Below are 13506 nucleotides of genomic sequence, written 5' to 3' on the forward strand. Positions count from 1 at the left end.
AGCCTTACATTTAGAAATCTTCTCAACTGATTTATAATTTACTATATTGATTAATCTTAGTGTTCTTTCTGTTTTCATAGGATATATGCCTATGATCCTATTAAATACATAATTACTTATTTATCTTGAATTAAATCTATTTTTTATAAGTCCTCACAAGAACCTCATCCTGATACTCTTATAAGTCCATTGAGGACCTCAAGCTCCTCTTCAAGAAACAAACACCAATTACAAATAAGTAATGTAATAAGTAAACATTAATATAATTGTCCTACACTCCTTATAGCATAGCCACACCACCACACTAGCCTTCAGGACTGTCCATTACAAGCCCTTCTCTCTAGGTAACTCTCATTCAGATTCTCAGGTAGGGGCATTGTGATAACCTTGAAAGCCAGCCTGAAGCAATTACAGAAGATGTACCTTTGCCCATGTTCCGCAGTTTCGAGTCCATTATTAAGAATAATATCTTTGCCCAGCCAGCGTGGCTCAGTAGTTGAGCATCAATCTGTGAACCAGAAGATCATGGTTTGATTCCCAGTTGGGACACATGCCCGGGTTGCGGGCTCTATCCCAGTGTGGGACATGCGGGAGGTGGCTGATCAATAATTCTCTCTCATCATTAATGTTTATGTCTCTCTTCCCCTTTCTGAAATCAATAAAAAATATTTTAAAAAATAATATCATTAAAAATTACAAGGGGGGAGTTGAATATATCCAAAGTGTTCTGTTTTTCTTCACCACCAGGGAGTTAAAACATCTGGACCTGTTTACCCACTAGAACCTTGAAATTGAAGCCCATACTATTTGGCTGAAAGTGCCTTTGCCTATGCTACTGTCAGTCTTTCTGTTCCATGTGTCTAGATTGGGGTGGATGGGATGCACTCCTCAAGACTCATGACTTCAAGGCAAAGCCCAGCATGCAAAACTCTAGGTCCACGATAATGGTTTTTTACCTCAGGGAGGACTTCTCTTTAATCTTACCCTCCTACAAAGGTGTGTCTGTGGTTCCCTGTCTTTGGACACATAAGAATTGGAGGCAAAGAAATGTGGAATTGGAGAAGTCTGGAGCCAGCTTGCTCCCTGCAGGCTCAAGATCAACCATCCCACATAGGAAAAAAACAACAACCTCCATTGCAGGAAAAATTCAAGGGAGTTATTCTACCTGAAACAAAGAACATAAGGTCACAACACTACGAGTAAGATCACCAAAAAACATACAGCATAAACAGGGATAATTTGTGACAACAAAAACATAAAAGGGGAGGGGATAAAGTTCTGAACTGGCAAAGGAAGATGAAGATCAAATGCACTCAAAAGGAAAAAAAAACCTACAGTATACTTACAACTTCATTTTTTATAAACCCAATGGTAAACACACAAAAATCCCCAAACTAGGACATATAGCTTACAAAAAGAAGAAATATGTATGGAATACCATCAAACAAAAAACAACAGACAGAAAAATAAAGGAAAAGAACCAATAGAGGAACAGTTACCAAAAATATATGTATAAAATGGCTATAGTAAATCCTCAAACATCAATAATTTCCCTAAATGTAAATGATCTGAATTCACCAATAAAGAGGCACAGCGTAGCAGAGTGGATAAAAACAAACAAACCACATGCTGCCTGCAAGAGACACATCTATGCTGCAAAGACAAAGGTAGATTCAAAATAAAAGGGTGGAAAATGATTCTCCACACAATAACACCCACAGAAAAGCAGATGTAGCCATACTTATATTTGATAAAATAGATTTCAAGGTAACAAAGATAATAAGAGAAAAAGATAGACACTTTATAATGATAAAGGGAACACTACATCAAGAAAACATAACACTTCTTAACACTTATACATCCAACCAGGGAGCACCAAAATATATAAAACAACCACTCACAGAACTAAAAGGAGAAACAGATAAAAACATAATTGAGGATCTTAATACTCTATTGACAGCTCTAGACAGATCAACCAAACAGAAAATCAATAAAGAAATATCATCCTTAAATGGAACACTAGACCAAATGGACATAATTGGCATTTACAGAACCTTTCATCCCAGAACATCAGATTATACATTCATCTCCAGTGCACATGGGACATTCCCAAGGATGGTCCATATGTTGGGTCACAAAACTGGCATCAACAAATTCAAGAAGATTGAAATTATGCCAAGCATATTCTCTGACCATGATGCCCTGAAATTAGAAATCAACTGCAAAAAGGAAGTAAAGAAACCCACAAATATGTGGAGACTAGAGGCCCAGTGCACAGATTCGTGCACCAGTGGGGTCCCTCAGCCTGGTCTGTTCCCTCTCACAATCCGGGACCCCTCAGGGATGTCGGAGAGCCAGTTTCGGCCTGATCCCCGCAGGCCAGGCCCAGGGATGTGCACTGGGCCTAGTATGCATATAAGATCTTTGGTTAATCTCTTTCCACCCTGCCCTCTTCCCCCTTCCCTCTGAGATTTATCAGTCTGTTCCATGTTTCCATGCCTGTGTCATAGCTACTGGCCAGTAGGCTGGTCGGCAGGTTGCTTAGGCTTTTATATATATAGATTAGACACACACTACTAAAAAATGATGGGGTAAGAGAAAAATAAAAGATGAGATCAAAAGATATATAGAGACAAATGAGAATGACAATACAACATATCAAAACCTCTGGGATGCAGCGAAATCAGTACTAAGAGGGAAGTTTATATTGTTAGAGGCCTATATTAAGAAATAAGAGAAATACCAAGTAAACAATCTCACATCACATTTTACAGTACTAGAAAAAGAAGAACAAAAGCAATCCAAAGTCAGCAAAAAGAAATCTACATGTATAAAAGCCTAAGCAACCATTCCACCGTTTGACTGGTAGCTATGATGTGCACTGACCACCAGGGGGAAGATGCTCAACACACAGGCATGGAAACATGGAACAGACTGATGAATCTCAGAGGGAGCGGGGGGAAGAGATTAACCCCTTGTGGGGACCAGGCCAAAACCGGCAGTCCAACATCCCCCGAGGGGTCCCAGATAGTGAGAGGGTGCAGGCCAGGTTGAGGGACCCCACCAGTGCACGAATCTGTGTACTGGGCCTCTAGTGAAATAATAAAAATTAGAGCAGAATCTATAATAATAAAAGCATAATATGCTAATTAGACTGGACGTCCTTCCGGATGCCCTTTCGTCCTTCTGGACGAAGCCATGGATAAGAGGAAAGCTCAGGTCCTGGGTGCCTGCTGGTGGCCAGAGGGAGGCCCAGGTCCTGGGTGTCTGCTGGTGGCCTGAGGGAGGCCCAGGTCCTGGGTGCCTGCTGGCAGCCGGAGGGAGGCCCATGTCCTGGGTGCCAGAGGGAAGCTGGTGCCAGCAGCCGGGCGAAGGAAGGCCTACTATTGCACAAATTTTGTGCATTGGGCCTCTAGTTAAATAAAATAGAGAACAAAAAGACTATACAAAGACTATGTGCTGCCAAATTCTATAACCTGGGAGAAATGGATAAGTTCCTAGAAATATATAATCTTCCTAGACTAAATCATGAAGAGTTGGAAAATCTAAATAGACCAATCAGCAGTGAAGAAATGGAAACAACCATAAAAAACCTCCTAAAAAATAAAAGTCCAGGACCAGATGGCTTCACCAGTGAATTCTACCAAACATTCAAGGAAGAATTAAAGCCTACTCTTCCAAAAAATTGAAGAAGAGGCAATACTTCCTAACACATTCTATGAGGCCAATATAATTCTAATGCCAAAACCTGGCAAAGATAACAGAAAAAAAGAAAACTACAGACCAATATCCCTAATGAATATAGATGCAAAAACCCTAACCAAAATACTAACTAATCGAATACAACAGTACATCCAAAAAATAATACATCATGATCAAGTGGTATTCATTCCAGGGGCACAGGGATGGTTCAACATTTGCAAATCAATTAACATAATACACCACATTAACAAAATAAGGATAAAAATCATATGATCTTGTCAATAGATGCAGAAAAGGCATTTGATAAGATACAACATCCATTAATAATTAAAATGCTCAATAAAATAGGAATAGAAGGAAAGTAATTCAACTTAATAAAGGCCATATACGATAATCTCTCAGCCAATATCATATCTAATGGTGAAAAACTGAAAGCTTTCCCCCTAAGATCAGGAACAAGACAAGGATGTCTACAATCACCACTCTAATTCAACACTAGGGGCCCAGTGCACGAATTCGTGCACCTTGAAAGGAACTGTGGGCCATGAGCTGCAGTGGGCACAGGGGCAGGACTCGGCCCATCTTCTGTGCCCCTGCCTGGCCCCTCCTGCCATGGATCTGGTCTCCTGTCTTCCAGCAGCCCCACTCCTGCTGCTGCAACTCCCACGTGCTGACAGCTCCATCAGTGCCAGCAGCAGGTGCGAGCGGGGCCAGCACCGCCAGTGGATGTGAGCGGTGGCTGCTGTCCCGATTGACCCTCAGGAGCAGGGGAAGGTGGAGAAGCCCTGAGGGGCGATCAGGGCTGGCAGCCGCCACTCGCACCCGCTGACAGCACCAAGTGATCGGGGCCGGTACCAGGCGCTGGCAGCGGTTGCGAGCAGCGGCTCTAGCACTGGCAGCAGATGCAAGTGGGGCTGGAGCCAGCAGCAGGTGCAAGCACTGGGCAGAACTGCGGCACACAGGAGCAAAGAATATTCTGTAACCACCAGATGCTCACCCCAATGACAGTGACCAGCGCCCCGCCTTGATCTGGCACTCCCGCTCACCACTCCACCATCCCACCACAGCCGCCGATGCCCGGCATGTTCCACACTCTGCCACCTGCTGCCGACGCCTGCCATATTCCGCAAGCGCCCCCTGGTGGTCAGCACATGTCAAAGAGACTAGTTGTTTGGTTGTTCTGTTGTTTGGTCTATTTGCATATTAGGGTTTTATATATAGATAGATAGTACTGGAAGTACTAGCCAGAGCAACAGGCAAGAGAAAGAAATAAAAGGCATCCAAATAGGGAAGGAAGAAGTCAAATTGTCACTTTTTATGGATGACATGATGCTGTATATAGAAAATCCTAAAGACTCTACCAAAAAAACTACTGGAAACAATAAACAAATACAGTCAAGGTGCAGGATAAAAAAATCAATGTACAAAAATCCATTGCCTTCCTGTATACCAACAACAAAACTTCAGAAAAATAAATGGAGAAAACAATTCCTTTTGCAATCACAACCAAAAGAATAAAATACCTAGGAATAAACTTAACAAAAAATGTGAAAGATATATGTATTGAAAATTACAAAACATTATTAAAAGAGATTGAAAAAGACACAACTAGGGGATCCAAGGTGGCGGCCGACAGGATGGCAGTGAGAAAGAGTGTGAGTGAGAGAGCAAAAGGGGAGTGCATGGACGTGTGGGGCATGTACATGTGTGTCTGTGAGTGAAGGACAGTTATATTCCACAGGACTGTTGGGGACTGGCAGACTAGGCTCCCCTAGCCAGGCAGCCTCTACTATCACTGAAATCTCTCCTGGGGCAGCTGGCTCTGCCGCAGAGACCCTGCCATCCTGAAGGGGAGAGTGGCTGTGACTGGCAACCCAGCCTCACCTCCACCCGGGGAAACCTCGGATGCCACACAGGACCCTACAGCCACACCAGCCAGGGACCAACTGCCCCGGCTGCAAACCCACAAACACCAAGACACCAGCCTCCTTGGCCACGGGCTCCTGAAAAGTTTGTCCAGGGGAAGACAAATAGGTGGCTGAATAGGTGGTCGGGTCTGGTGCCTTCTTACAGAGCAGATAGAAGAAACAGCTGAATCAAATAACATCCACCCAGAATTGGTGAATTAAACACGGCTGGAGAGACAATTCATGGACAGAAAGGTCAGAGATAGCCGGGAGACTGGTGGGATCAGGGATCTGGGCTGGAGGGAGAAATGCGTGCAGCTGGGACTAGAATGTCAGAAGAAGACTGCGCTGCACCAAGTCCTCATACATTGGAGACACATGTAGTGCTTGACTATGGAAGGGTGTCCACAGGGCTGCTGGCAGCGGGGGACTGTAGATCTAAGCCCACAGCCATGGGAGGCTGTGCCTAGAAAGGCAGCCTGAATTTTGCACTGGCTGCGCAATGCCGGAGGGGTGGGAGAAAGATGCGCAGTGGCGCAGTTGCTCTGTCTTTCTAATTTTCTTGCTTTTACCCACTAAAGCCAGGATCTTTCAATCACAAACACTCACTGAGGCTGCAGTGCAGAGGAAGGTGGTTTTGTGGAAGCTGGGGAACAAAATAGGGAGCGGCAACCAGGAAGCCAGCTCTGGGACAGTCTGATCCCTCCAACCCTGAACAGACATTTTTTGCCTGAAGACCAGGCCCCTCCTAGCAGTGCAGGTGCACCCAGCCTTGAGCTCAACAGGGAAACAAAGATTCAAAATACCCCCAGGGAGCCCTCGGGGGGACTGGGTGGAGGGGCCCTTTGGTCCTGGAAACTAATACAGAAACACTGTCACCTAGAGGCCGTGTCAGAAATAGATGCTTGTGTAAATATGACTGAAAGCAGGCAGAAAAACAAAGTGTTCAGATTGGTCCCGGCTGGCTGAAACCAAGGCAGTGGCATCTGACACAGGGGAGCAGTAGATCTCTGGGAGCTTCAACACGGTGCTGACTAAATAACAGGAAGCTGAGATGTGGCAGACAGAAGAGTGGAGAGGGGTCTTAAACCAGCCCCCATGGGACATTAAATACTCAGGTGAAGAAAATGAACTTCACTACTTTATTATCTTTTACTTAAGAAACTAAATTTTTTTTCTTTATTTTTAAAATTATTTTTAGCCCTAACTGGTTTGGCTCAGTGGATAGAGCGTCGGCCTGCGGACTCAAGGGTCCCAGGTTCGATTCCGGTCAAGGGCATGTACCTTGGTTGCAGGCACATACCCAGTAGGGAGTGTGCAGGAGGCAGCTGATCGATGTTTCTCTCTCATCGATGTTTCTAACTCTCTATCCCTCTCCCTTCCTCTCTGTAAAAAATCAATAAAATATATATTTTTAAAAAAATTATTTTTATTTATTATTATTATTATTATTATTATTATTATTATTATTATTACTAGAGGCCCAGTGCACAGATTTGTACACCGGTGGGGTCCCTCGGTTTGGCCTGCAGGAATCAGGCCGAGGCCAGCAGTCTGACACCCCACAACAGGTCCCGGAGTGCGAGAGGGGCCTCTGCAAAGTTGCTGTCGCTCAGCAGCTCCTGCATTGAGTGTCTGCCCCCTGGTGGTTTGTGCACGTCATAACTACCGAATGGTCGGATGGTCAGATGATTGGATGGTCTCTTAGGCTTTTATATATATAGACTAGAGGCCCGGTGCACGAAATTTGTGCATGGGGGGGTGTCCCTCAGCCCAGCCTGCACCCTCTCCAATCTGGGACCCCTTGGGGAATGTCTGACTGCCAGTTTAGGCCTGATCCTGGGGATTGAGCCTAAACCGGCAGTCGGACATCCCTCTCACAATCCTGGACCACTGGCTCCTAATTGCTCACCTGCCTGCCTGCCTGCCTGGTCGCCTCTAACTGCCCCCACTGCTGGCCTGATCACCCCTCACTGCCTCTGTGTGCCACCTGGTCTCTCCTAACTGCCCCACTGCTGGCCTGGTCACCCCCAACTTCCCCTCTGCCAGCCTGGTCGCCCTAACTTCTCCCCCCACTGGCCTGGTCACCTCTTACTGCCCCCCTGCTGGCCTGGTCACTCCCAATTGCCCCCCTCTGCCAGCCTGGTTGCCCCTAACTGCTCCCCCTTGCCATCAGTTCAGTTGTTTGGTTGTCCCTCACTGACCCCTCTGCTGGCCTGGTCGCCCCACGCAGCCTGCTTGTTCAGTTGTTTGCTTATCCCTCACTAAACCCCTGCCAGCCTGGTCATAGGCAGCAATCTTTGTGAGGGCATGAGGGTCAATTTGCATATTACCTCTTTATTATATAGGAGGATTTGTTTTAAAGTCTATTCTGTCTGATATAAGTATTGCTATACCAGCTTTTTAAAATTTTTCATTTGCATGAAATATCTTTTTCCATCATTTTATTTTTAATCTATATGTCTTTTGTTCTGAGGAGTATCTTTTGCAGACAGTATACAGCAAGTTTACAGTTGTGAGTACACTAAACACAGAGTTGATTCTTATGTATTAAATAGAGGCCTGGTGCATGAAATTCGTGCATGGGGATGTGTGTCCCTCTGCCCAGACTGCACCCTCTCCAATCTGGGACCCCCTGAGGGATGTCCGACTGCCCGTTTAGGCCCGATCCTATCTGGATCGGGCCTAAACGGGCAGTCGGACATCCTTCTCACAATCCAGGACTGCTGGCTCCCAACTGCTCACCTGCCTGCCTTCCTGATTGCCCCTAACTGCTTCTGCCTGCCAGCCTGATCACCCCTAAACGCTCCCCTGTCAGCCTGATTGCCCCTAACTGCCCTCCCCTGCAGGCCTGGTCACCCCTAACTGCCCTTGCCTGCAGGCCTGGTCACCCCTAACTGCCCTCCCCTGCAGGCCTGGGTCTGCCCCAACTGCCCTCCCCTGCAGGCCTGATCCCCCCAACTGCTCTCCCCTGCAGGACTGGGTCCACCCCAACTGCCCTTCCCTGCAGGCCCAGTCGCCCCCAACTTCCCTCCTCTGCCGGCCTGGTCACCCTTAACTGCCCTCCCCTGCTGGCCTGATTGCCCACAACTGCCCTCCCTTGTAGGCCTGGTCCCTCCCACTGCCCTCCCCTGCTGGCCATCTTGTGGCAGCCATCTTGTGTCCACATAGGGGCAGCCATCTTTGACCACATGGGGGCAGCCATCTTGTGTGTTGGATTGACTGTCAATTTGCATATTACTCTTTTATTAGATAGGATTACTAGTGGCCCGGTGCATGAAATTCATGCACAGGGGGAAGGGGGTGTCCCTCAGCCCGGCCTGCACCTTCTCCAATCTGGGACCCCTCGAAGAATGTCCTACTGCCAGTTTACAGGAATCGGGCCTAAACTGGCAGTTGGACATCCCTCTTGCAATATGGGACTGCTGGCTCCTAACCACTCACCTGCCTGCCTGATTGCCCCTAACCACTCTGCCTGCTGGCCTGCTCGCCCACAAATGCCGCCCCCCGCCAGCCTGATCACCCCCAACTGCCCCCTGTGCCAGTGTGCTCGTCCCTAACTTCCCCCACTGCTAGCCTCTTTGCCCCCAACTTCCCCCCCCTTCTGGCCTCTTTGCCCCCACCTGCCCTCCCCACTGGCCTGCTTGCCCCCAACTGCTCCCCTGCTGGTCTGCTCACCCGCAACTGCCCCCTGTCGCTGGCCTGATCACCCCCAATGGCCCTCCCCACCAGCCTTATCACCCACAACTGCCATCCCATCCAGGCCTGATCACCCACAACTGCCTTCCCCTCTTGGCTTCTAACCGCCTCTACCTTGGCCCCACTACCATAGCTTTGTCCAGAAGAACGTCCGGAAGGACTCCTGGAAAGCCTCCCAGTCTAATTATCATATTACCCTTTTCTTAGTATAGATAGAAGCCTGGTGCATGGCTGGTTTGCCCTGAAGGGTGTCCTGGATCAGGGTGGGGGTTCCCTTGGGGCGTGAGGCACCTTGGTCAAGGGGCTTGTGGTGGTTTGCAGGCCGGCCATGCCCCCATGGGGTGAGGGTCCCCGCTGGGGGGCGTGGCCAGCCTGGGTGAGGGGCTGAGGGCTGTTTTCAAGCTGGCCACACCCCCTTCAGGGTGGGGGTTCCTGCTGGAGTGCCTGGCCAGCCTGAGTGAGGGGCTGATGGCTGTTTGCAGGCTGGCCAGGCCCCCCAGCGGGGACTCTTACTCCATGGGGGCATGGCCAGCCTGGGTAAGGGGCCAAGGGCCGTTTTCAGGCTAGCCACACCCCCTTCAGGGTGGAGGGCTAAGGGCTGTTTTCAGGCTGGCCATGCCCCCCGGCAACCCAGGCCCCCAGCCCCTCCTTGGCGGAGGCCAGGAGGGGCAGGAAGCTTGGCTTCCTCCGTTGCCAGGGGCAATCCAAGCCTCCTGCTCACTTCAGCTCCATGGCCACCGCATCTTTGTTGGGTTAATTTGCATACTCACTCCTGATTGGCTGGTGGGCATAGTGGAGGGACGGTCAATTTGCATGTTTCTCTTTTATTAGTGTAGATTGTATTATTTTCTTTTTTTTTATTATTTTATTTATTATTTTTTTTTATTTCTTTATTGATGAAGGTATCACATATTTGTCCTTGTCCCCCCATTTCCATCCCACACCCCTCCCCACACATGCCCCCACCCCCCTGTTGTCCTTAACCGCTGGTTAGGCTCATATGCCTGCACGCAAGTCCTTTGGTTGGTCTCCCCCTTTACCCCCACCCTTCCCTACCCTCCCCCTGAGGCCCGACAGTCTGATCCATGCCTCCTTGTTTCTGGGTCTGTTCTTGTTCATCAGTCTATGTTGTTCATTATTTCCCCTAGATGAGTGAGATCATGTGCTATTAGAAATACACTTATAAGAACCGAAAATGAGACAAGCAATAATGGTTATGGTGACAGGCAAATGAATCAGTGTGTAGTGAGTTTCTTTCTGGGCCAACAGTTCTTTTGAGACCCAATTTCAATGTCCAACAGTTCCTTATGTGTACATGTCAGCACTGACATTTCAGTTCTGGATGGTGGACAAATGGTGGTAATGCAGGTCCGACTCTGTCCGGTTTGGTCCTGGGCAATCTGCAGTGATGCACAGCTGCTAACTGCTAGTATGGGAAGGCCACATCAGCGTCTTCCGTCTCTGGACTGCTTCTCTTCTGTCTTCATGGCTGGAGTAGTCCTGTCGATTCCTCTCTTGCTGGAATCCACATGGTCTCGGAGTTGTTTTCTGAAAATATACAATCATATTCTCGACCAAAGGTTAATAAAGGAATATTTTCTATAAATTTGACTGGGGATCCTTTTTCAATTTTTGCCCAAATGATTTTCCTCTGGCTTGTTTTGTCACCTTGTGTGTTTTTCATGGGTGTCTTGCTTTTAGCCTTACAATTAATTTTCTAACGTATTAATTTTCTAGATGTAATTTACTTACAGGATATTTTTCCTTACATGATATTCCTCTACTATCCCCTCCTTTTTTGATTTAAATGTTAGGAGGCTTTTGAAAATTTTATAATGTATTCTTGGTGGCTTTTAAATTTTAATTTTTTGCACTATAATATAGCTGTTTTAGGTTCATTATATGGTGCACACTTTTATCATGAGATGAAGTACTAATAAAAATTTTAGTTGACTCTTTAGGAACACCTTTTTGTCTGGTACAATTAATTTTTCTAGAATATTCACTTGTTTCAACTAGCCAATTTAAATTTGTCTGAAAACTTGACTACTATTTTACTGTCAAATTTATTACTCTAACAATAATCTTGTTTTACCCTGTAAATATTGGTGGAAGGGATTATTTGCCTTCTTGAGTAGGTCCTGAGCATTCCTGGTGGTAGGCTGGATTTAGATATCGTAAACCCCCTTCCCCACACCATGGGTACAGGGCAACTCAAACAATTCTTGTTGGAGTAAGAGGGCAGCTGCTGTCGGCCAAGTCTCTGTCGGTCACCTGGGTCCTGATCTGAGCTGGGCATGGGAAGCACAAAGCAGCCATGGGGGCAGGAGACCTCCCTCAGAAGGGGCTAGGATTCAGGCCCCTGCAATGTTGGGGGGGTGAGGGTCTGTGCCCCACCTCTGTTGATCCCCAAATTCTCTCCTGATGGCCCCTCTGCGACTGTGCCTGTCTTAGGTTGTTCCTTCCTTGAGGAATCTTACCCGTCATTGACTAACCAGCCATCCTCCGGGGCCAAGCAGGGTGATGTGAGGTTCAGTTTTGTCTCCTTGGTAGCCTATGCCCCCGTGGCCTCCATGCCCAGCACCTGCCTTGGGATCCCCTCGCCTGCTGGCGGGGCCCCAGCACTGATCACATATCTTTTGGAACCCGGGTTTCTTCTCCAGGGAGGGCTCAGTTCGCCCTACTGGGTGAGAGACAGATCCATGGCACCAGTCGTCACGAGACTTCAACCTCGACATGAACTGATAGCTCATGCAACAGCTGTGAGCAATTGAATTGTGAGAAGAGGGTCTCTCTTGGCCTAAAGGGTAAGAGGGACCCATATAGAATGCTCAGGTGCCCTCCCAGGAGGCCCTCTACCCAATGAAAAGGGTTAAATCCTTACATGTCCTTTTTAAATTGCTGCCAGACATTCAAAGAATTAGTTTGTATGTTTGCTTGGGATAATTGTATATTATGCTGTAGTAATTCTAAAGTATCAAGAGATGTGTTAAGTTTGTCTCCAAGCACCAAACATATGACTTTTTTTATTTTATTTATTTTTTATCCCCAAGGGTGCGAGGAACTATTATAAGTACAGGGGGTGTTCCAAATCTGGGAATAATTTTTAATGACAGTGTAGGATAATATCATGTAAGGATATTCTTTGTTCTAGTCCATGGGAATTCCCTTTCAGACTGGCTGTCCATTTCTTTTTATATAGACAAGGTCTTAGTTACATTTTCTGCACCTCCACCGGGGGCACGTAATGATAGTAGTGACACCCTTTCTTTGGTGTCCACACAAGCCAGAAACCTCTCTTTAATTGTACACACAAAGGGGCATTGTTTTGATTTCGTATCATAGATTGTATTATTTTCCATACAAACAACTATTTTGCTGCTTTTAAGAGTCTCTCTTTGTCTTCAACTTTGCCATTTTAGTTATGATGTGTCTTATTGTGGGCCTCTTTGAGTTTATCTTGTTTGGGACTCTGTGTCTTTTTTCTTCACCAGGTTAGGAAAGCTTTCAGTCATTATTTCTTTAAGTAGGTTCTCAATTCCTTGCTTTCTCTCTTCTTCTTCTGGTTACCCTATGATGCAGATATTGTTACAGTTCATGTTGTCCCAAAGATTCCATAAAGTATCCTCACTTTTTAATTCTCTTTTGTTATTGCTGCTCTGATTAGGTATTTTCTCCTACCTTGTCTTCCAAATCACTGATTTGATCTTCACTTCATTTAAACTACTGGTGATTCCTTCTAATGCAGCAATTTTCAACTGGTGTGCTACAATAATTTTTAAAACATGCAATACCTGATTATTTAGTCAGGGGCACTGACCTCTTTTTCCTTAGATTGTCAAATAAAAAAAAAATGGCAACAGCCAACACAATAGCCATTTTGTGTGAATGAATCAAAATTATACATATTTTTGTCAGATCAGTAAACAATGTAATTTTTGGTGTGCCACAGAATTTTAGTAGTTTATGTGTGCCATGAGATGAAAAATGTTTGAAAATAGCTGTTTAGTGTATTTTTTATTACAGATATTGCATTCTTCATTGCTGACTGGCTTTTTTATGGTTTCAATGTCCTTTTTGATGTTCTTGAAGTTCTCACTAATTTCCTTAAGCATCCTTATAACCATAGTTTTGAACTCTATATCTGGTAGATTGTTGCCTCTTTTTCATTTAGTTCTTTTTCTGAAGATTTTGCCTG

Source organism: Cnephaeus nilssonii (assembly GCF_951640355.1).
Source record: "Cnephaeus nilssonii genome assembly, chromosome: 8".
In the NCBI taxonomy this organism is placed as follows: Eukaryota; Metazoa; Chordata; class Mammalia; order Chiroptera; family Vespertilionidae; genus Cnephaeus; species Cnephaeus nilssonii.